This window comes from Narcine bancroftii, chromosome 6 (genome assembly GCF_036971445.1).
Source record: "Narcine bancroftii isolate sNarBan1 chromosome 6, sNarBan1.hap1, whole genome shotgun sequence".
In the NCBI taxonomy this organism is placed as follows: domain Eukaryota; kingdom Metazoa; phylum Chordata; class Chondrichthyes; order Torpediniformes; family Narcinidae; genus Narcine; species Narcine bancroftii.
The window spans coordinates 93,917,243-93,938,001 of record NC_091474.1 but is presented as its reverse complement, the minus strand read 5'-3'; the positions used below and the strand labels follow the sequence as shown (position 1 = coordinate 93,938,001).

Below are 20,759 nucleotides of genomic sequence, written 5' to 3'. Positions count from 1 at the left end.
CTTGAGCCTAGAGCTGCCAGACTTTATGCTTCTATACCTTCTGCCTAAAGGTAGTAGCAATAAAAGATCATGACCAGTGTGTTTATGATGTTGACTGCTTCCTTGAGTTAACATCTCACATAGATGTCCTCTATGACGTTGACTGCCTCCTTGAGTTAACATCTCACATAGATGTCCTCTATGACGTTGACTGCCTCCTTGAGTTAACATCTCACATAGATGCCCTCTATGGACAGGAGGTCAGTGTCCGTGATAGATTTTGCTACGTTTGCCACTCTGCAGCCCTTATACATTTCTGTGCACTTGGGTTGCCAAACCACGCTGTGATGCAACCAGTCCATAGACTTTCCGCAGTGCGCCGGTAGGGGGTCGATAGAGTACTTGATGACATGCAGAATGCCTTCAGACTTCTCTGACAGAGGTGTGGGTGTGCCTTGTACTGGTTCCAGGAAGCCTCCTGTGATATACACATTGACTCATTGGCCCCGGAACATGGAGTGGCTCCTTCCATGGGCCATTCACTCCATTCTGTTCCCATCTGTTGCAGAGGTGCCTTTAGCCAACTAATGATAGAGGTACATCCTGGCCGATAGTTATGAAGGATATATAAATCTTTACCAGTGTGCTCACATTTGGAACCCAAAATACAGAGGTGAGCACAGCTGAGTGCTCTATAAGCTTGGTGCCTCATACATAATTTTGACATTCAGCATGGTATCAGGCCATTCTGACTCATTCTGTCCAAATACCCTAATTAGTCTACAACCCATGAACATTTTTTGAATGGTGGGAAGAAACTGAAAGCCCAAAGAGGAAGCCCACACAGACACGGGGAGAAGGTACAAACTCCTTAGAGAGAGTGCCAGATTCGAACCCAGGTCGCAGGCAATGGAACAGCGTTTTGCCAACTGCTACACTAACCATATAGCTGAATTACTTTTTGTTCATGAAGGTAATCTTTTAAACCCTTCCAAATTATTGAGATTTTTTTTGAGGAGGTGTAAACGAAAGCTGGGGTCGTGGTTACATGGACCTTACGAAGGGTTTTGACCGAGTCCCATGTGCTAGGCTCATCCAGAAAGTTAAGGAATATGGGATGTGATGCTTGTTTACAAAATGGCCCCAGAATTGCCCAGGTAATTAAGGCAGAGAATTATGACGGATGGATGATTCCTTGGCCTGCAAACTTGCAGCGTGGTGCACTATAGAGGCCAGGACCTGGGGCCTTTGTTGCTTGCAATAGATATAAATGATTTGCATGATAATATAGGGGTTAGTAAGGTTGCAGATGGCATGAAAATGAAATTCTCACCTGCAAAGAAGGTCGTCTAAAGTTAGAACAGGACATGGATCAGCTGGAAAATTGGTGGAACAGTGACATGTGGTGTTTAACCCAGATGAGTGAAGTGATGGATGTTGGGAAGTTAAATTTGGGTAGGACATATAGAACCTAAGAACATCAATGTATAGAGATGATAGGCGACTGAACGTGATGTCACAGGTGGATAGGGTAGTGAGACGGGTTTGATCTCATCAGTCTAGTCGCTGAGTATAAAGGTTGGCACGTCACCTTGCAGTTATAAGAAACATCGATTTGACTGCACTTGGTTGTTGCAGTTAAACAGGACAATTTGCAGGTCAAACGTCTTACCAAGTGAATCTGAGGTCAGGGTGGTAGCAAAGTGGACAAGGTCATCATGGGTGCAGGAAGCAGCACTGTTCTTACCAATATTGAAATATTATCCACAGTTCTGGTCACCACACTGCATGAAAAATGCAGTAGCAATAGAGAGAGGGCAGAAGAGACTCACCAGGCTGTTGCCTAGAATGGAGGGTTGTAGTTATAAGGAGAGATTCTACAGGCTGAGCTTATTCTCATTGGAAAATAAGAGGCATAGTGTTTCTTTATAGCAATTTATAAAATTAGGATAGGATAGAGCGGAATGGTTGGTGTAGCGGTTACCGCAATGCCTTTGCAGTGCCAGTGATTGGGACCAGACCGGGGTTCGAGTCCTGCACTGTCTATAAGGAGTTTGTATGTTCTCCCTGTGTCTGCATGGGTTTTTTCTGGGGGCTCCGGTTTCCTCCCACCTTTCAAAACATACCGGGGGTGAAGGTTAATGGGGGTGTAAATCGGGCTCGTGGCCCAAAATGGCCTGTTACTGTGAAGTATAGCTAAATTTTAACATGTAAATATAAAATTCAAATTTTAAATTTTACCCAATGTAGGGACATCTCAAACTTGAAGGCACGACTAATTTAAAGGTGATCTGACTGGTCAAACAGAGGATGTTGGTGGCAAATACAATGATGTCGTCTATTATGCATTTGCACAAGGGCATGGATAGGAAAGGGATTTAGGCCCTCGAGTGGAGGAGGGGAACATCTTTCTGCCGACACCAAGATTCTGTGATTTTTGCCTCCACTCCACATGCCCACAATCCCTTTGATGTTTTTGAACGTATATCACACGGGGGCCCCCATGCCTCTTACAGCTGTCGTTGAGCTGAATCTCACAGTATGGGGGAGGGGTGGAGTGAATATGTGAAGCCCCCTACCCATCGTGAGTCGAATTGAGGGGGGTGTGGAAGGTCTCGAGGTTGAACCCTGCCAACAAAAGCAGCTCCAACCTCGTGCACATTTACACCGCTTAACTTACCTTGTTGAAAGATCTGAGCATGGTTCCAGGAGGTGAACTCCAATCTGCCCAGAGGGGATACTCTCAGAGGTGGAGCGACCTCCTCCGTGAAGGCAGCGCTGCTGAAAGTGGCTGTGGAGGGGCGGGCTGGTGACGTTGTCCGCCTGCGACCCAAGAGCGGGATTATTTTTTAAATCCACAATATAGGTGAATTACATTGTGCAGGCGATCCGCCTGAGCCCTAGTACTTTCTTGAACAGATCTCCACTGGCGCACTTACCTGCATCTTCGGTCACCATTTCGGGGGGGGTTAGGCCGCTCTCCCTTCTCAGTGCATAGGGGGTGCCACTGGTTTGCCCCACAGCTCCGGAAGATGGCTCCCGACGCTACTCAGTAAGAAAGCAACGGATGGATCAGCCTTCTCCATTAAAAAGGGGAAAGTTCTTTCATTTCATTGAGCCACCTTCAAGGCCGTGTCACACCCTAAAAACACCTTCAATCAAGCCCTGAACCATCCTACTGGGGTCTCAACGTGACTGCCCCCAAAACCACAACTCTGCATTGAATCCATTTTTCTCAGTGAATATTTCTGGGACATGAAAACTGACGTCTGGTAGTCATTCAGCTCAACCTTAAAGTTTATGACAATGGGGTTATCTCTCACAGAAGAATCGTTTCCTTCCTAAAAGACTCATTGCCTTTATTGTTTGTCATGGTAGTTTGGAGGTAATTTGCCTCCTTATTGGTCACTATTGTACATGACCCTATCTTTTGCAGATGGATCATGATTACCAATTCATGTTGAAGGTGAATGATCACAGCTGAGCCCACCCACACCAGCTGTACCTCAAAGCACCAAGCCTTCGAAGTAACATTATTCCCTCAGCTAATTCCTGAACAACTCAATAAGAACTGAAAAACAACCAACCCCAACAACAAACTGAAGGAGACTGCAAAAAAAAAGTGAAATAAAATCAAAGGGGAAGTTCAGTGAGATGCTTGTGACATCTTTAAGGAAAGCACACCCTGCTTTAATGGAGGCCTCGAGTGATGTCCCCTCTTCTCAAGCAGCACTCCCCCCCCACCCCGTTGTCAGAACTAGTGCCTGCCGACCTCAGGGCGACCTCTGGCCAAGGCTAATGAAGTTTGAGTTGCAGGGAGATTCCCATTCCACCCCCACTAGGATCCCAGTTTTTTAAAAAAGGCGAGCAAATTAGATTAGGGAGGAAAGAGAACTAGCGGGTTGCAAATGGGCTGCCTCACAGCCTCCCCCCTCGACCACCACACCCCCACCCCCAACACCCATTCAATAAGCTTTTTTTTCCACAAGAGAAGGGTGTAGGATTTTATTTTCGTGCGACATAAAGAAATGTTTCACTGGGGAAATGAAAGGCGAATTTTTCTCATCCAAATGGATTGCAATTTCCCTCCATTTAGCACCTGAAGGTAATTAGCTCGAAGAGATTGTGGAGTGAAAAACACGTTCATGGGACATTAACTCTCATACATTCTCCAGTTGCAGTGAATTAATAGGAAAGATTAAAGTTTAAAGAGAGCAAAATGGCATTACCTCACATCCACCTCTCTGCAGTGCTTATCGTTCACTAACCAAAACTCTCACACACTTTTTCGTTCTTTTCAGCTTACCTACCCCATCCTTTCGACCCTGAACCCCCACTCCACCCCACCACACACACACACACACACACACACACACACACACACACACGCACACACGCACACACGCACACACACACACACACACACACACACACACACACACACACACACACACATACACACACACACACTTTCAGCTTTTAATTCATTCCTTCACTCTACAAAGATAGCTATCAATTTTAAAATTTTATTAATAAAAATTTCGACCGAGACTTCTGCCTTGTGACGCGTAATATGTTAATGGCTATATCGTCGGGACAGTACGTTAAGGAAATGTAAATGCAAAATGCAATTTCGTAAAGGTCTTAATGGTAAATTATCACGCTAAATAACACAGATATTGTTAATTACACTCCCCTGCTTCTGGAGTGTCTGGTGCGCTCAGCCCAAATTCCCTCAGGTACATCTTAGAAAAATCCGCAAGCATTTGCTTAGCAAGATTTTGTTAAGTTTCAAGAGCGTGTGCCTCCGATAATCAAATGTGGCTGAACCTTTCAGGGGGAAAAAATGAAATTGAGACATGGGAGAATTTATTGTCCAGAAAATTCCATTCTGCTACCTACTTCAAAGTCCAGTCCTCTCAGCTTCAGAAAATCTATTTCCCACATTTTAATACCCCACATAACAGTCTTCATAATTCATTCGAGTGCGCTAAGCACAGTTTTATTAGATCTGAAACAAATTTTGGTGGGAGATCCTATAGGTCATTAACCATGGAGTAATTTTATCCTTGTTTCCCTAATGATGCCCATAATGGCGAGTGAATTTCTTAACTAAAGACCAAAGAACATTTTGAAGGTCAGCTTCATCTGCAAGCTCCTTCAAGCGGTTCTCGGAGAGATTGGAAAGTCGGGCATTTTTGAAGAGTCATTAATAATGTTAAAGCTGAAAGGGTGCCTATTTGCCTTTTCGCTTTGCACCTTTAATTTCATACTTTTTTTTTGTGTGGCTTCTACTCTCCTGCGTTTGTCCTCATGCAGAAAGATTGGAGTAGAGAGCAAGAGACAAAATGGCAGCAAAGTGACTCACTGCAATCCCCGATGTGATGCCATGATAATTTAAATTTTATGCCTTTGTTATCACTTTAATCATTTTCTTTATTCGTTTTGTCTCAATGATCAGAGGGGACACCTGATAGGCAAAATATCAGGGGAACAATTTTTATTTTGAATGTGGTGAGAACTCTAATTAGAATTTGAATTTTGCTGAGCCTTGAAATGGTTGGTACTTTATCCCGATCACCTTAGATATTGTTCAGAGTCAATCATTTGTCATAGCGAAGCATGCTGGGAAGGTTCCTGTTAATCTGATTTCTTTTTTTTCTGCTGTCGTTGCAGTTTGGTCGGAGGTGCAGGGCTAAGACGCAGGAAAGCGAGCGCAGAGACTGTCACTGAAACTCTGGACCCCATGTGCAATCCAGAAGGAAGAACGATTTTAAAAAATTGTTAAAAAAAAATCTCTCTCGTTTTTTTCTCTCTCTCTTCCTGGCACTTTGGGGACCTCAGTTTTTTTGCTCTTCAGATAAAAGTTGTCCCCAGTGACAGAAAGGAGGGGGGGGTGTGGGGGGTTCCCTTCCACTGCTGTTCAGTGATGGAATTCTGTCATAGCCAGTTACGGAAAAATGTGTCTTTTGGAGGAAATGTGATCATAGAACATCGTGCTAGTGTTTTGTCCATAAGCTGAGGGCATGGACGCCCTTGTAGACAAATTAGAGTTGACAACCATTAAGATTTAGAAACCCACCAATCAGATGGAATTTTACATAGACATTCTTTTCTCTGTGCCTGGCACATTAAAAACACTGATAATGGGTTACCTTTAAAACTTTCTCTGGGTTCATTACCCCTTCCTCCTCATCTCTCTCTCTCTCTTATTGAGCCAATTATATAATTGGGGAGAAGTGAAAACTAAATGGAACTAAAGTTGCATTGGCCCAATAAAAAATGAACAAAACCCAGAAAATAGGGTTTTTTAAAAAAATATAACTTCAAATGGTTCTCTTAAGTCGATGCCAAACCCTATACATCTGCAAAGATGGTGCATAAAATACTGTCTGCTCTCTGCATTAAATGGATCTGACGTTTTAACCACTTAATTGTGCAGATCATTGCTTTGATTTTCAAAAGAATTCTGATGAAAGTATAGGGTCCAATTTTTAAGGTTCAGTTAGATTTATTTTTACATAACCAAAAGGAATTAAGGGATAAGGGGAAAAGGCAGGTAGGTAGCGTTGAATCAATGATCAGATCACCCATGATCTTACTGAATGGCCAACTCCTGCTTCTATTTATGTTATATTTCTCGATTGACTAAAAATTCAGTGAGCGACATGTAGCTGAGATGTAACTAATAAGGATAACGATGAGTTCATTGTCATACACAGAAGTACACGGTCCATCTGCTCCGAGATTCCAACACTGTAGTCAGACAAGCACTTTGTAACAAGATGTCATTTTACCATGTAGACAGTTTTTGGTGTTTACAAGGGCCAGATAGGTTCAAGATCAAGGTTCAAGATTCCTTTCATTGTCATGTAATTAAACATTAGAATGGAATATACATGATATACTTCAACTTTTGTCTGACGTAAAGCAACCAGGAGCATTGTCTGGTTCTCCTAACAATAGGAGAAAGGGAAGCAAAGGAGACTCCCTTCAGAATCACTTAGCCCCTTTCAAATTGCCTTGTCAAATAGGGTTAACTGGGCAATTTACTAGATTGAAGACCCAGGTACCGGAAAGGGCTGAACTGGCCAAGCCCAGTCAAAATCCACCCGGGTCTCAGACCTACCTTGGAGGTGGTCAGGGAACCCAGTAAATCTTACCCGGGCATCTTCCTCCACCGATTAGAAAGGGGAATGGCTCACCCGGTCACTCTGGAACTTTCAGCAGAAAGGACACAGGGAACAGGGGATTCCCAGTGGCTGCAGGATGTGTCACTCACCACGTCACCGCAGGGGCGGGATTCCCCTTTAAATCGCCGGGTTGGCCATTCAACAGGTGGGTTAGGCAGGAGGTGCACATGGCCCAGTAATCTCACCCTAGTCCCAGGAGAGCTACCCGGGGTGCTGCAATTTGAAAGCGTCTATTGAGTGTCCTTGGATTTGCCCTTGGCATTCCCTCAGCCGCAGAGACCATGGAGAATCCAGCTCCGGATCCAAGCTTTCGATACAGTCATGAAGCCTTTAGCGCTCGAGGCTGTTCTGGAGCCCTTCATGCCCTCAGCACCCTCTGGAATCCTGGCTCTCAGTCACCAACACCCCACAAGCCTGTGTGCGTCCTTAGATCACAGGATGCCAGCAGACCACAGCTCTTATTGTTGAAGGAAGTCTGGAGAATGAAGAGACCAGATATAGCCAAAACTTGACATATGGGATATGTACATTCAAGAAAACAGTTGTACATTTTGGCAGTGGAAACAAACAGGCAGAATACTATTTGGATGGGGTGAAAATTCAGACCTCGGATGTGCAAAGGGACCTGGGCGTCTTCATGCAGGGAAACCTAAAAGTTAATGAGCATGTGAAATTGTTAATGAGGAAAGCGAATGCTACGTTCGCATTCATTTCAAGAGGAATAGTGTACAAGAGTAAAGAGGTGTTCATGAGGCTCTACGGGGCATTGGTGAGACCTCGCTGTGTGCAGTTTTGGGCCCCCTATCTTAGAAAGGATGAGATGTTGTTGGAGAGGGTGCAGAGGAAATTTACAAGGGTGATTGCCGGAATGCAAGGGCTAATGTACGAGGAGCATTTGGCAGCTCTTTGGTTTTATTCATTGGAGTATCGGAGAATGAGAGGAGATCACATAGAGGTTTTTTCGTATTTTGAAAGGTGGATGCGGGTAAGATGTTTCCCTTGGTGGGTGAATTGAGGACAAGGGGTCATGGCCTGAAAATTAGAGGTTATCCATATCAAACAGAGATCAGGAAGAACTTCTTTAGCCAGAGGGTCATGGATCTGTGGAACTTGGTGCCGCATACAGCAATGGAACCCAGATCACTGGGAGTATTTAAACAAGAAATAGACAAGTATCTCATTAGTGAGGGCTTCAAGGGATATGGGGGAAAGGCTGGAAATTGGAACTAGTGTAGAGTAGCTTAGTGTAGATTTATGGAACAGACAAAATGGGCCTAGTGGCCTGCTTATGTTCCTTTGACTTGTGATCTTAATGAGATTTCTATGCACCTGCTTACAAAGTTAATATATGGCTGATACATGTTAAAGCTTTTGAAATCTCTCACCTTGCTTTTGGCCAGTCTAATGTCCATCTTCAGTTGCAATCTCTTGATTAGGTGTTGGTAAGGTTCTTGCTTAGCCCGTCAAAGATCTGTTGCGGATTGGTGCGTTATTGCAATGTTGGTGGCCATTGCTGAGTTATTCTGTTCCTTCAGTAACTAATTTGCCGCAAAAATATCACAGAGCAGAAATATGAGTGTTTTTTTTTAATGGAGTAAGTTATCATTTTAATTTTAGTTACCACACGGTAGAAGCCGATTCCAGCCATTTAAACTCATGCTGCCCAATTACAACCGAATTAACCTGCATTTCTGGAAGGTGGGAGGAAACCAGAGCACCCTGGGAAATCCTGCGCAGGCCCAGGGAGAGCAGGTGGCACTGGGTTCGAACTCCAGTTGCCGCTGCTGTTATAGCTTCACCCCAACTGCTACACTAAGCCATATGGACTCTCAAGGCTATTCTGCCTTTCAACAAGATCATGATCCTACCTGCTCAAACGAAGGGGTCTAGGACTCTGAATCTGGATCCTCGACTTCCTCATTGGCAGATCTCAGTCCGTGCTAATTGGCGAAATGATCTCCTCCCCACTGACCATCTCCACAGAGACTGTGTGTTTAGTCCCCTGCTCTGATCCCTGTCCATTCATGACTAGTTAGCCAAGTTCAGCACCGAGTTCACTGACGACAGCACCATTATTGCCTGAATAACTGGAAATAATGGGTCAGTATATCGGATGGAGATCGAGAACCTGGTTGGGTGGTGGCAGAACAACAATCTTGCTCCCAGTGTCATCAAGACCAAGGAGGTTATTATTGACTTTAGGAAGTAGCGACTGTCCACATTGCTGGGATGGAGGTGAAAAGAGTCAGACACACATTTCAGGGGAACTATCCCAGAGCCAGCAAATCGAGTAACCATGAAGAAGGCACACCAACATCTCTACTTTTTGCTATCCATTTGAGACTGTTCTTGAACCAGAGGTGATGGTCTTCAAGCATTTTTAATTTTTAAAAAGAATTTAGACACATAGCACGGAACCAGCCCATGAACTCGTGCCACCAAATTACAACCAATTAACCTACACCCCCCGATATGTTTTGAACAGTGGGAGGAAACTGGAGCCCCCGGGGGAAAGCCACGCAGATTCAGGCAAGTACAAGCTCAGTACAAGCTCCTTATAGGCAGCACAGGATTCGAACCCCGGTCCTGATTGCTGGCGCTGTAACCTTCTGAAGCCTTCTGTGTTCCTGGGCTCTTGAATTGCCAAACAAAGCTGAGATGTTATTAAACTTTCCATAGTGCACTTTCAGAAGTTTGATAGAGTATTTGATGGCTTGCCAAATCTCCTCAGACCCCTTGAAAAGTGCAGGTGCTCCCCTATTTACGATGGTTCAGCTTACGATTTTTCAAAATTATAGTTAAAATAAGGTCATCGCAAATGCGTTGATTTTTCCAATAAACGATAATTCCTCTAAGGTGAATTCTTTGTAGCCTCCTTGATCAATCACTTTTTTTAGTTCAGCTGGGAAGCTTGCAGGGACTGAAACAGCACTGTCAGAAAAGAGCTGGGCAGCGGGATCAGTGTGGGGACTGACACAGCACTGTCGGGACAGAGAAGGGCAGCGGAATCAGTGTGGGGACTGATACAAGGCAGTCGGGGGAGAATGGGGCAGTAGATTCAGTGTTGGGAATGATAAAGGTCTGTGGGGAGAGAGCAGGGCAGTGGGATCAGGGTGGGGACAGATATAGCGCTGTCAGTGTTATACCTGTATTCTTTGTTGGCTCACGATTTTCGACTTACAATGGGTTTGCCGGAACAGAACCCCACCGTAAGTTGAGGAGCACCTGTAAAGGGATTGGTGCACCTTCTACCTCTCCTTATTGGACCTCCCAAATTCATCACATAGGTTGTTGACGCCTGTCTCAGGAACGTTATCCCAGGTGATGGAGTCAAGCATCTCACACAGTACGTTGTTATATGCCTCAGAAATTCATCCCATTGAATACAATGTTCAGAATTTCTCACCTTCCACTTGGACAGGCCCTCTGTTCCAAGGTATCCACTTTGATAGAGATGGCTGTTGAGGAGGGAGGGTGGTTCGAGTGGAAGCAGGTCCTCTGCGAGCTTTCAATGCATTGTTTTAACATTCTCAACACCATCTCAAATGCTCCTTCTCCACTTTGAGAAGCCCTGGATGAGGGATATCCAAGATCAAACTGGAATCTTTCTTTTTTTTTGAGAGAGGTTTTAAGGATGTCCTTTGATATTTCCCTCAGCCCACTTGTGTATCCCTTTCCACAGCGGAGCTGGGAATGGAATATCAGTTATGGAGTTGTAGAGTCAGACAGCATAGAACAGGCCATTCAGCCCCACTTGCCCATGCTGACCAAGATGGACATTCTGGGCTAGTCCCATTTGTCTGCATTCAGTCCAGATCCTTCTCAGTCTTTTCTTATTCATATCATCATCATTCAGGTGCCTTGCCCATTCAGCATGGGCAATCATGTCTCTCCATCTGACAGGATCTCTGACCCTCCGAATTGTAGTCATTGCCTCCTTTAGTCAAGCCTCCATCTTTGAGCTGAGACCATAGTCGATGTTGACTTCACGATTATACAGGGAAAAACACTGAAGTGGTTTCCCATTGCCTTCTTCATACTGGACAGGTAATCCTGGCCATTGATCTGCAGATTTATCTGCCCAGCGTTTTTAGTTTTACAACCATAAATTCCAATTTGTAGAATCTGCTTGACGAAACCATGGCTTCACATGACCCTGATTGGGAGGATAAATGGGTACTACACCTTACCTAAGGGAGACCTGAAGGCTATCGGATGGAAGGAGCACCTTACACCTCCTTTTGCTGAGTAATTACACAACACCGACCCCGAGTTATTCATATATCTGTCCAAAATATGTTCTGAGCATCAAAATTGTATGCATTTGTGTAGTTTCCTCTGGCACCTCATTATCCATAGAGACCGGCTTCTGAATGAAAATGTTGCCCGTCTCATACATCTCCCTCACCCCCCACCCCACACCCCCATATTAGAATCCACTGCCCTTGGAAAATGACTGTAACCTTTAATATTATCCATTCCCTTCATGATCTTATAAACCTCCCTCAGCTTCCTATGCTCTCGGAAATAAACACCCTGCCTGTCCAACCTCTTCCCATAACTTGAGCCCTCCTGGCGAATCTCCTCTGAATCCATTCCGACTTCAATTGCTGGGTGAACAGAATTGGACTGAGGACTCCAGGTGCGGTCGAACCGACATCCTACCCAGATTTAAAGGTTTCAGGAGTCGGAAAATGCAAATGACACAGCCTACCCAATAGAGCTGAAAGAAGGAGTTTAATTTAGATAAGTGTCAGGTGCTTCATTTTGGAAGGAATAACCAAAATAGGATGTATGCAGTGAAGGGGAGGGCATTGAGGAATGCAGAGGAACAGAGAGATCTTGGAATAACGGTTCAGTGTTCCCATGTAGATAGGGTGGTAAAGAAGGCTTTTGGTACGCTGGCCTTTATAAATCATAGCATAGATTAGAATATAAGAGCTGGGAGGTGATGTTGAGACTGTTTAAAGCTTTGGTAAGGCCAAGTTTGGAGTATTGTGTGCAGTTCTGGTCTCCAAATTAAAGGAAGGATATAAATAAGGTTGAGAGGGTGCAGAGAAGATTTACAAAAATGTTGCCTGGATTGCAGTATCTAGAATATGGAGAAAGATTGAGTAGACTGGGTCTTTATTCATTGGAATGTACAAGGTTGAGGGGGGATTTCATAGAGGTATATAAAATTATGAGGGGAATAGATAGAGTAAATGTGAATAGGCTCTTTCCCTTGAGGGAAGAAGAGATTGGTACAAGGGGTTGTAAGTTAAGGGTTAAGGGGCAAAACTTTAGGAATAATATAAGTGGATGCTTCTTCACTCAGATAGTGGTGGCTGAGTGGAATGGTCTACTGCAAGAGGTAATTGCGACCGTGTCAATTCTGTCATTTAAGAGGAGGTTAGATGATTACATGGATGTGAGGGGGTTGGAGGGTTATGGGTAAGGGAGTGGGTAGGTGGAACTAGTTGAGTTTCACATAAATCAGTGCAGACTAGAAGGGCTGATATGGCCTGTTTCCATACTGTAAATTGTTAAATAAAAAAAAGTAGCGAGGCCTCCAAAGCACAGGCAGTGGTTTGGGAAAGGGCAGTTAAAGTTGCTTTACCTTCTCTTGTACTAAATTTCAAGGGATTTGCAGAGACAGTATTTGATGAAACTTCTCCAGTCCTGACACAGGTAGTCCAGGGGAACAAGGAGCAGGTGTAGACCATAAGTTTCAAGCCAAGCCCTCAGACTTAATCTTCAAGCACCCTTTCCATCAATGGACCAAAGGCTGCCCTGGGACATTGAAGTGGAATGCCTTTGGAATTGAACTTCACTGTGGACTTAGGTGGTCTCCTGCATCCCTTTGAGGAATCTCCAAGGAATCCAGTTGATTATAGTTCACCCTTTAGAGGTTTGATAGAGAATTTTACGACCTGCCAATACTCCTGAGAAAGTAGAGAGATTGGCGTCCCACTACATCCCTTTATTGGACCTCCCAAATTTATCACAGGTTGCGATCCGTCTCAGGAACTTTATCCCAGGAGACATGCATGTTTTTTCACATCTCCAAAACTCATCCCATTGAGTCCAATTCACAGAACTTCTCGCCTTCCCCTTAGACAGTCCCCTGGTGTCTTGGATCCTTGGAGGATGTGGCCTGCTCTCTTTTCTGTGCTTCCTCCCCTGTTCGTGGATGGGCTGAACATTGAAGTTTCCTGCACTGTTCAGTTCCACTGAGATTTCCAATCGTCTTTATCAACTCAGCAGCAGTTGAAGGCAGTGGGCCCTCCTCTTTAAAAGAGATCAGGTTCAAGTTTATTATCGTGTATTTGCATTGTACCAACACAACCAGACCAAAAAAATGTTTCTCCGTACCAAGGAGCACAGACATACAGACACAAAACAGAGCACATAACAATCACATGTATACATACAGATAACTTTTAAAATATATACCACATGTATAAATATTTTGGAATTATTACAGGACACTGTACATCCATCTCACAGCCTGTGGGGAGATCTTTCCTACCTGGTGGTCCTAATTTGATGCTCCTGTACGTCGCTCCTATCAGCACAAAAAAGACCGAAGTTATGTACCAGCCTGCCTCGGGAAAGCCATACCAGAAGCCACGCATCACGGTGAAGGGCCAGAACCTCCAGGCAGTTGAAAACTTTGCCAATCTGGGTAGCGTACTCTCTCGCGCAGTGAACATAGATGCTGAGGTCAACAACAGGATTGCTAAAGCCAGCGTCGCCTTTGGGAGACTCCGTGAGAATGTCTGGGAATGGAGAGGACTCAGCCTTACCATCAAGCTGAAGGTCTACTGTGCAGTGGTCCTTACCACCCTCCTTTATGCCAGCGAGACCTGGACTGTCTACAGCAGACACATCAAATGGTTCAACCACTTTCCCCAGACTCCTCCACATCAGATGGCAGGACAATGTCCCCGACACGGAGATCCTGGAATGTGCTGGGCTCTGCAGCATCTACACCCTCCTGCTGAAAGCCCAAGCCAGGTGGGCTGGACCTGTGGTCAGAATGGCAGACGGCCGATTGCTTAAGCAGGTGCTGTACGGAGAACTGTGTCAAGGCAAGTGCTCAGTCGGGGGAGGGAACAGAAGAAATGTTACAAAGACTGGCTCAAAACGTCCCTCAAAGGCCTGGGTGTCGACATCAACATGTGGGAGACGCTTGCCCCCGACCGTCCGGCTTGGCACAGCAAGATCACCACAGGAGCCTGTGCAGCTGAAGTCAGGGGCATCACCGGGGCGTAATGAAAGTGTGCTGTGCGCAAGACCTGAGCAACATCCACTGCCGCGACAGCACCACATGTGGACGAGCCTTCAGGGCCTGGATTGGCCTCACCAGTCACCTCCAGACCCATTGGACTTTGAAGCCATGGTCATCTTCAACTAGGAAGGACAAACATTTTGTTTTGGATCAAAAATCTTGCGTCATGGATGGAAAGGATCCTCAATAATTCTTTGATTTAAGTAAAACTCCAGATGAATAGAGGAGCGAGAGACACCAGTGATCTTCTCAAGCATTTTGATGGCCCCCTGTGTTGACTTCCAGTCCGAGGCTTTGCAGCTACCGTCCCATACAGTGATGCAGCCAAATTGTGTTCCTGTAAAACGTATTCAAGATGGGAATTATCAATCATCTCCAGCCAGAAGATATCACGAGGATGTATACTGGTGAGATAGGCAGCAGGGTTAGCATTGGGTCAATACCTGTGTAACATGATCATTAGTACTCGGAGACAAACACACTTTTATCTGCCAGGATTTACAATAGTTAATCTGAGGTAAGGCGGGATAACAGGGCTTATATCGGCACCGACGTGGGCAGAGCCAAGAGGAGGGGTCAGCCGTCTAAACTATACATAGACAGTGAATTCCAGTTCACTGCAACCTGCAAAAGAGCTCAGCCTTGAAACGGCATCTGCTATTGCTCCCCACAGATGCTGGGTGACCTGCTGCGTTCCTTGAGCACTGTTCCCCGACATCGACAGGCCTCTTGCTTCCCCAGAATTGAGTAGATGCAGCATTTGCGGTAATGAGGCAGGAACACATATTTTATGCATAACCCCATGTCACATGGGTAGAAATTAATCACACATCACATTATGGGCATGGTGACGCAGTGGTTGTTACTGGGCTAGTAACTAAAGTTCTGGACCATTGATCCAGAAGTATGAAGTCGAATCCCAGCACGACAGCTGGAGAATTTAAATTCAAGTTATGAAATAAAGCTGATCCTTTTAAAAAATACAACACAGTAATGTTGAGCACAAAATGACTGGACTGTTGAAACATGTATCTGGTTCACTGGTAATTGTCAGTAACTGGCTTGGCTACGTGCCATGGAAGCAATCTTCCCTCTGGGTCTGCACCAAGTATTCTCGCCATCTTCCCATCAATGACCCCCCCCCCCTCAGGTATGTCTGCTCATCTGCACGCCATCAGACAATAGAATACGATAGCACAGAAACAGGCACTTCGGCCCATCTAGTCTGTGCTGACCTATTGTTCTGCCCAGTACCATTGACTTGCACCCATACTCCTCCCATCCATGTACTTGTCCAAACTTTTCTTAATGTTGCAGTGAATGGCCAGACCAAGCTTCAGTGCAAGGGATGCCCTTTCCGCACTTCACAGCATGTATTTGCTTGATGGTCGCTGACCCTATGAGGGGATTAGCCTGCCCTTTGACAGGTCTTGTTTTACATGTTGCAGGGTGTTGAGCCACCCTCCACTCCAGGCAAGCCTGATGGAAGAGCCGCTTTAGTCACCGACCACCCAACCACGCGACAGGTAGTACTGGGTGACGTGGTACCAGTAGCACTCCGATGAGGGACCTGACCATAACCCCTTTTCGGCTATAACCTGCGCCATATGCCTTTGGTTGCCAGCAGTTGAGCAGTTGGAATCACAATGCCACTGATTCCTTTTCTTTCGCTGATGTACCATCCGTACACCTGCATGCCAAAATGAGTGGTGGGGGGGGGGTCTCATTGAAACATTACAAATGTTAGTAAGCATAGATGTGGAAACATTGTTTCCCATGATAGGAGAGTCAGGCCAACTTTAGGATTTAAGGGTGTCCGCTTAGATTGGAGATGCATAGGAATTTCTTCAGCCAGAGGAATCAGAATTAAAATTTATTGTCATGAAATTTGTTATTTTGTGGCAAAACCACAGTGCAAGCATTTCTATAAACCACGTTACAAAAGAAATAAAATGGTGCAAGAAAAAGACAAAGTGAGACAGTGTCTTTGGTTCATTGTTCATTCAGGAATCAGATGGCGGAGAGGGTGAAGCCGACCTTGTGCCACTGAGTGCTCGTCTTCCTTCCCAATGGCGGCAGAGTGAAGAAGGCATGGCCTGGGTGGTGGGAGCAATTGAGAACACCGCCTCTTGTCGATGTCCTCGGTGAAGTGAAGACTGGTGCCCATGATGTCGCAGGCTGAGTTAACATCCCCCTGGAGTTTTGTTTCCTCTGTCCTGAGTGTTGGCTCCTCCATATTAGACAGTCACGCAATCGAACAGAATGTTCCTCACAGTACACCTGTTGAAGTCTTCGGTGACGTTCCAAGTCTCTTCAAACTCCTCAGAGGTATTGACACCCAGGAGTTAGAAGGTCTTGACCCACAAGGTGGTGGAATTTGTTGCCACAGGTTTTTGTGGAGGCCAAGTCATTTATGACAGAGATTGATAGGTTCTTGATTAGCCAGGGGCATCAAAGGTTATGGGGAGAAGGCCAGGCAGTGGGGGTGAGTGGGGAGAATGGATCAGCTCATGATTAAATGACTCAGTGGGCTGAATATGCTATTTCTGCTCCTATGTCTTATGGTTTAAGCCATTTATGAGTCTGTTTGAATCCTCAAGAAGAATTTCCAACCCTCCAAACTTTCAGTTGTGAATTGACAGACCTGGGATCGAACCCGGTGCTGTCTGTAAGCAGCTGGTATGTTCTCCCCGTGATCTGTGTGGGTTTCCCCCAGGTGCCTCCAACCCTCCAAAACGTACAGGGTCGTTGGTTAATTGAGTGCAATCGGGCGGCAAGGGTCTCAATGGCTGAAATCGCATTGTCAATTTTTTTTAAATCCAAAATCATGTCCGGAAAGGCATGAGAATGTGTGGAACAATCACTTTATTAACAGAAATCTGCAGAAAAAAAATAGGTTTCATCAATTGTTATGTTCATTATTAACATTATGACATTACAACATAATGTAACATAACATCAACATCTTTTACATTACAACATTGTAATTAGAGCTGCTGAGTGATTAAAAACTTAATCGCAATTGATCATGCGATTTTAAAAAAAATTTAATCGCGAGTTAATTGTGGTTTTAATCGTATTAAACAACAATAACAGAATACTAATACTTCAAAGAACTTCACTGTTCGGAAGACAGAAGGAACGCACAGAGAGGATCGGAAAAGGATCAGTGGGATAATGGTGGGGGAAGGGGAGGAGAGAGTAGAGTAAGGAGGAAGGGGTATTGGAAGGAAAAGTGTGGGAGAGGAAGCGGATGAAGGGCGTGGGTGGGACGTTCAAGGGGGATATTTTTTTTTAACCCAGAGAGTGGGATGCATGACCTGGGTCAGTGGTGGAGGCGAAATTTAAGGGGGAGGCAGGGTCTAAAGGGAGGCACAGCATTGTGGGATGAAGGGTCTGTGCTCTGCTGTACTGTTCTGTGAGAAGTGATGGGGTGGAGTAAGGACAGGCAGTGCATCAGATTGGGAGCAGAGAGATGGGACCAGGGCCACAGAGAATGTGTATTGAAAGACTTTAAGGATCCAGGGGGGAGGGGAGAAAAGTAGAAGGAGGGTTAGAAGAGGGCAGGTCAAGTGCTAACAGTATGACCCATGTATGGTGGAAGCAAATATGTTGCTTTGTCTTGTGCTCAGGTAGATCAGACTACACATCCTTATTAATGTCTTATTAGGCCCTTTCATGCAACAAAAAAGCCCGACTTTAAAGGCAGAGATTCTCCATCTTTATGTCAGGAGATTTACCTCCATGAATGTGCTGTGACCGGCTCCAAGGGGCCGACTGCAATCCCTCTTGGGGAAGAGTAATCGGTGGAGCACTGTGCCTCACATGAACATATAGACCTCGACCTATCTCCCCACTCTCTCCCTCCCACTCACCCCTCTCCCTTCATGATCCCCTCAAGGCAGGGGCGACCGGCAGTAGCCGTCAGGACAGGGGAGGCCAGCAGGAGCAGCAGGGACTGTACTGGGAAGCACAGATCGGTTCCAGCTGCGTGCGGGATTATGGGTAGAGAAGACGGCCATTGCTCTACTGCATATTGATGAGGGGTGGAGCTACAGCACCAGTCGCCCCGCCTCCATCAGTTCTGGAGGGCAGTACATGTACGTGGTGCAGGAGCAGTGTTTTAGGGCTCCTCCGTGAAAAGGCCTCTAGGTGGAGGCCTGGCATGAAAGAGCCTATTGAGATTCTTGACACTAGAGTTAACCAAGGGCCCCTATGAAAATTTGGAGCCCACCTCGAAACGCAATCGATAACAAAGATAATTGACATTTCTGATGCAGATAGGAACTGGCAGGAAATGTTGGAAAAATAATTTTTTTTTAAAAATCAAGTTGTGTGAGAGTTGAGAGGAGCCAATCTGAGCTATGTGCCATTAAAAGCCACACATGCAACTTCCATGGAGATGGTAGTCAGAAATCTGAAGGAATTGCAATCCTTTACGAGCCACTAAACTAACAATACCCAATGGTTAAAGGACACTCTCTCTTGTTTTCATGCAAAGTGAAGTACAGAAGATTGCAGACCTTTTCTTTCTTTGCTTGGCTTCGTGGACGAAGATTTATGGAGGGGGTAAATGTCCACGTCAGCTGCAGGTTCGTTTGTGGCTGACAAGTCCGATGCGGGACAGGCAGACATGGTTGCAGCGGTTGCAGGGGAAAATTTGTTGGTTGGGGTTGGGTGTTGGGTTTTTCCTCCTTTGTCTTTTGTCAGTGAGGTGGGCTCTGCGGTCTTCTTCAAAGGAGGTTGCTGCCCGCCAAACTGTGAGGCGCCAAGATGCACGGTTTGAGGCGATATCAGCCCACTGGCGGTGGTCAATGTGGCAGGCACCAAGAGATTTCTTTAGGCAGTCCTTGTACCTCTTCTTTGGTGCACCTCTGACACGATGGCCAGTGGAGAGCTCGCCATATAACATGATCTTGGGAAGGCGATGGTCCTCCATTCTGGAGACGTGACCTACCCAGCGCAGTTGGATCTTCAACAGCATGGATTCGATGCTGTTGGCCTCTGCCATCTCGAGTACTTCGAAGTTAGGAATGAAGTCGCTCCAGTGAATGTTGAGGATGGAGCGGAGACAATGCTGGTGGAAACGTTCTAGGAGCCGTAGGTGATGCCGGTAGAGGACCCATGATTCGGAGCCGAACAGGAGTGTGGGTATGACAACGGCTCTGTATACGCTTATCTTTGTGAGTTTTTTCAGTTGGTTGTTTTTCCAGACTCTTTTGTGTAGTCTTCCAAAGGCGCTATTTGCCTTGGTGAGTCTGTTGTCTATCTCGTTGTCGATCCTTGCATCTGATGAAATGGTGCAGCCGAGATAGGTAAACTGGTTGACCGTTTTGTGTTTTGTGTGCCCGATGGAGATGTGGGGGGGCTGATAGTCATGGTGGGGAGCTGGCTGATGGAGGACCTCAGTTTTCTTCAGGCTGACTTCCAGGCCAAACATTTTGGCAGTTTCCGCAAAACAGGACGTCAAGCGCTGAAGAGCTGACTGAATGGGCAACTAAAGTGGCATCGTCTGCAAAGAGTAGTTCACGGACAAGTTGCTCTTGTGTCTTGGTGTGAGCTTGCAGGCGCCTCAGATTGAAGAGACTGCCATCCGTGCGGTACCGGATGTAAACAGCTTCTTCATTGTTGAGGTCTTTCATGGCTTGGTTCAGCATCATGCTGAAGAAGATTGAAAAGAGGGTTGGTGCGAGAACGCAGTCTTGCTTCACGCCATTGTTAATGGAGAAGGGTTCAGAGAGCTCATTGCTGTATCTGACCCGACCTTGTTGGTTTTCGTGCAGTTGGATAACCATGTTGAGGAACTTTGGGGGACATCTGAGGTGCTCTAGTATTTGCCAAAGCCCTTTCCTGCTCACGGTGTTGAAGGCTTTGGTGAGGTCAACAAAGGTGATGCAGAGTCCTTTGTTTTGTTCTCTGCACTTCTCTTGGAGCTGTCTGAGGGCAAAGACCATGTCAGTAGTTCCTCTGTTTGCGCGAAAGCCGCACTGTGATTCTGGGAGAACATTCTCGGCGACACTAGGTATTATTCTATTTAGGAGAATCCTAGCGAAAATTTTGCCTGCAATGGAGAGCAGCGTGATTCCCCTGTAGTTTGAGCAGTCTGATTTCTCGCCTTTGTTTTTGTACAGGGTGATGATGGTGGCATCACGAAGGTCCTGAGGCAGTTTTCCTTGGTCCCAACAAAGCTTGAAAAACTCATGCAGAGTTTTGCCGCCAGCCTTCCAAACCTCTGGGGGGACTGCATCCATACCTGCTGCTTTGCCACTTTTCAGTTGTTCAATTGCCTTATATGTCTCTTACCGGGTGAGGAC

The 20,759-nt window shown here is 45.7% G+C and overlaps 1 long non-coding RNA gene across 1 annotated transcript in view; it reads right to left on the bottom strand.

Annotated features, from left to right (window-relative positions):
• Positions 1-6,688: 6,688 nt before the first annotated feature.
• LOC138737565 (uncharacterized) overlaps positions 6,689-20,759 on the bottom strand; it is a 36,787-nt gene continuing 22,716 nt past the window's right edge. Inside the window, exons 2-3 of the long non-coding RNA XR_011341023.1 lie at positions 8,558-8,710; positions 6,689-7,647 (exon numbers count right to left, since the gene is read on the bottom strand). This is a non-coding gene — a long non-coding RNA (uncharacterized lncRNA). The remainder of the gene's footprint in view (positions 7,648-8,557; positions 8,711-20,759) is intronic.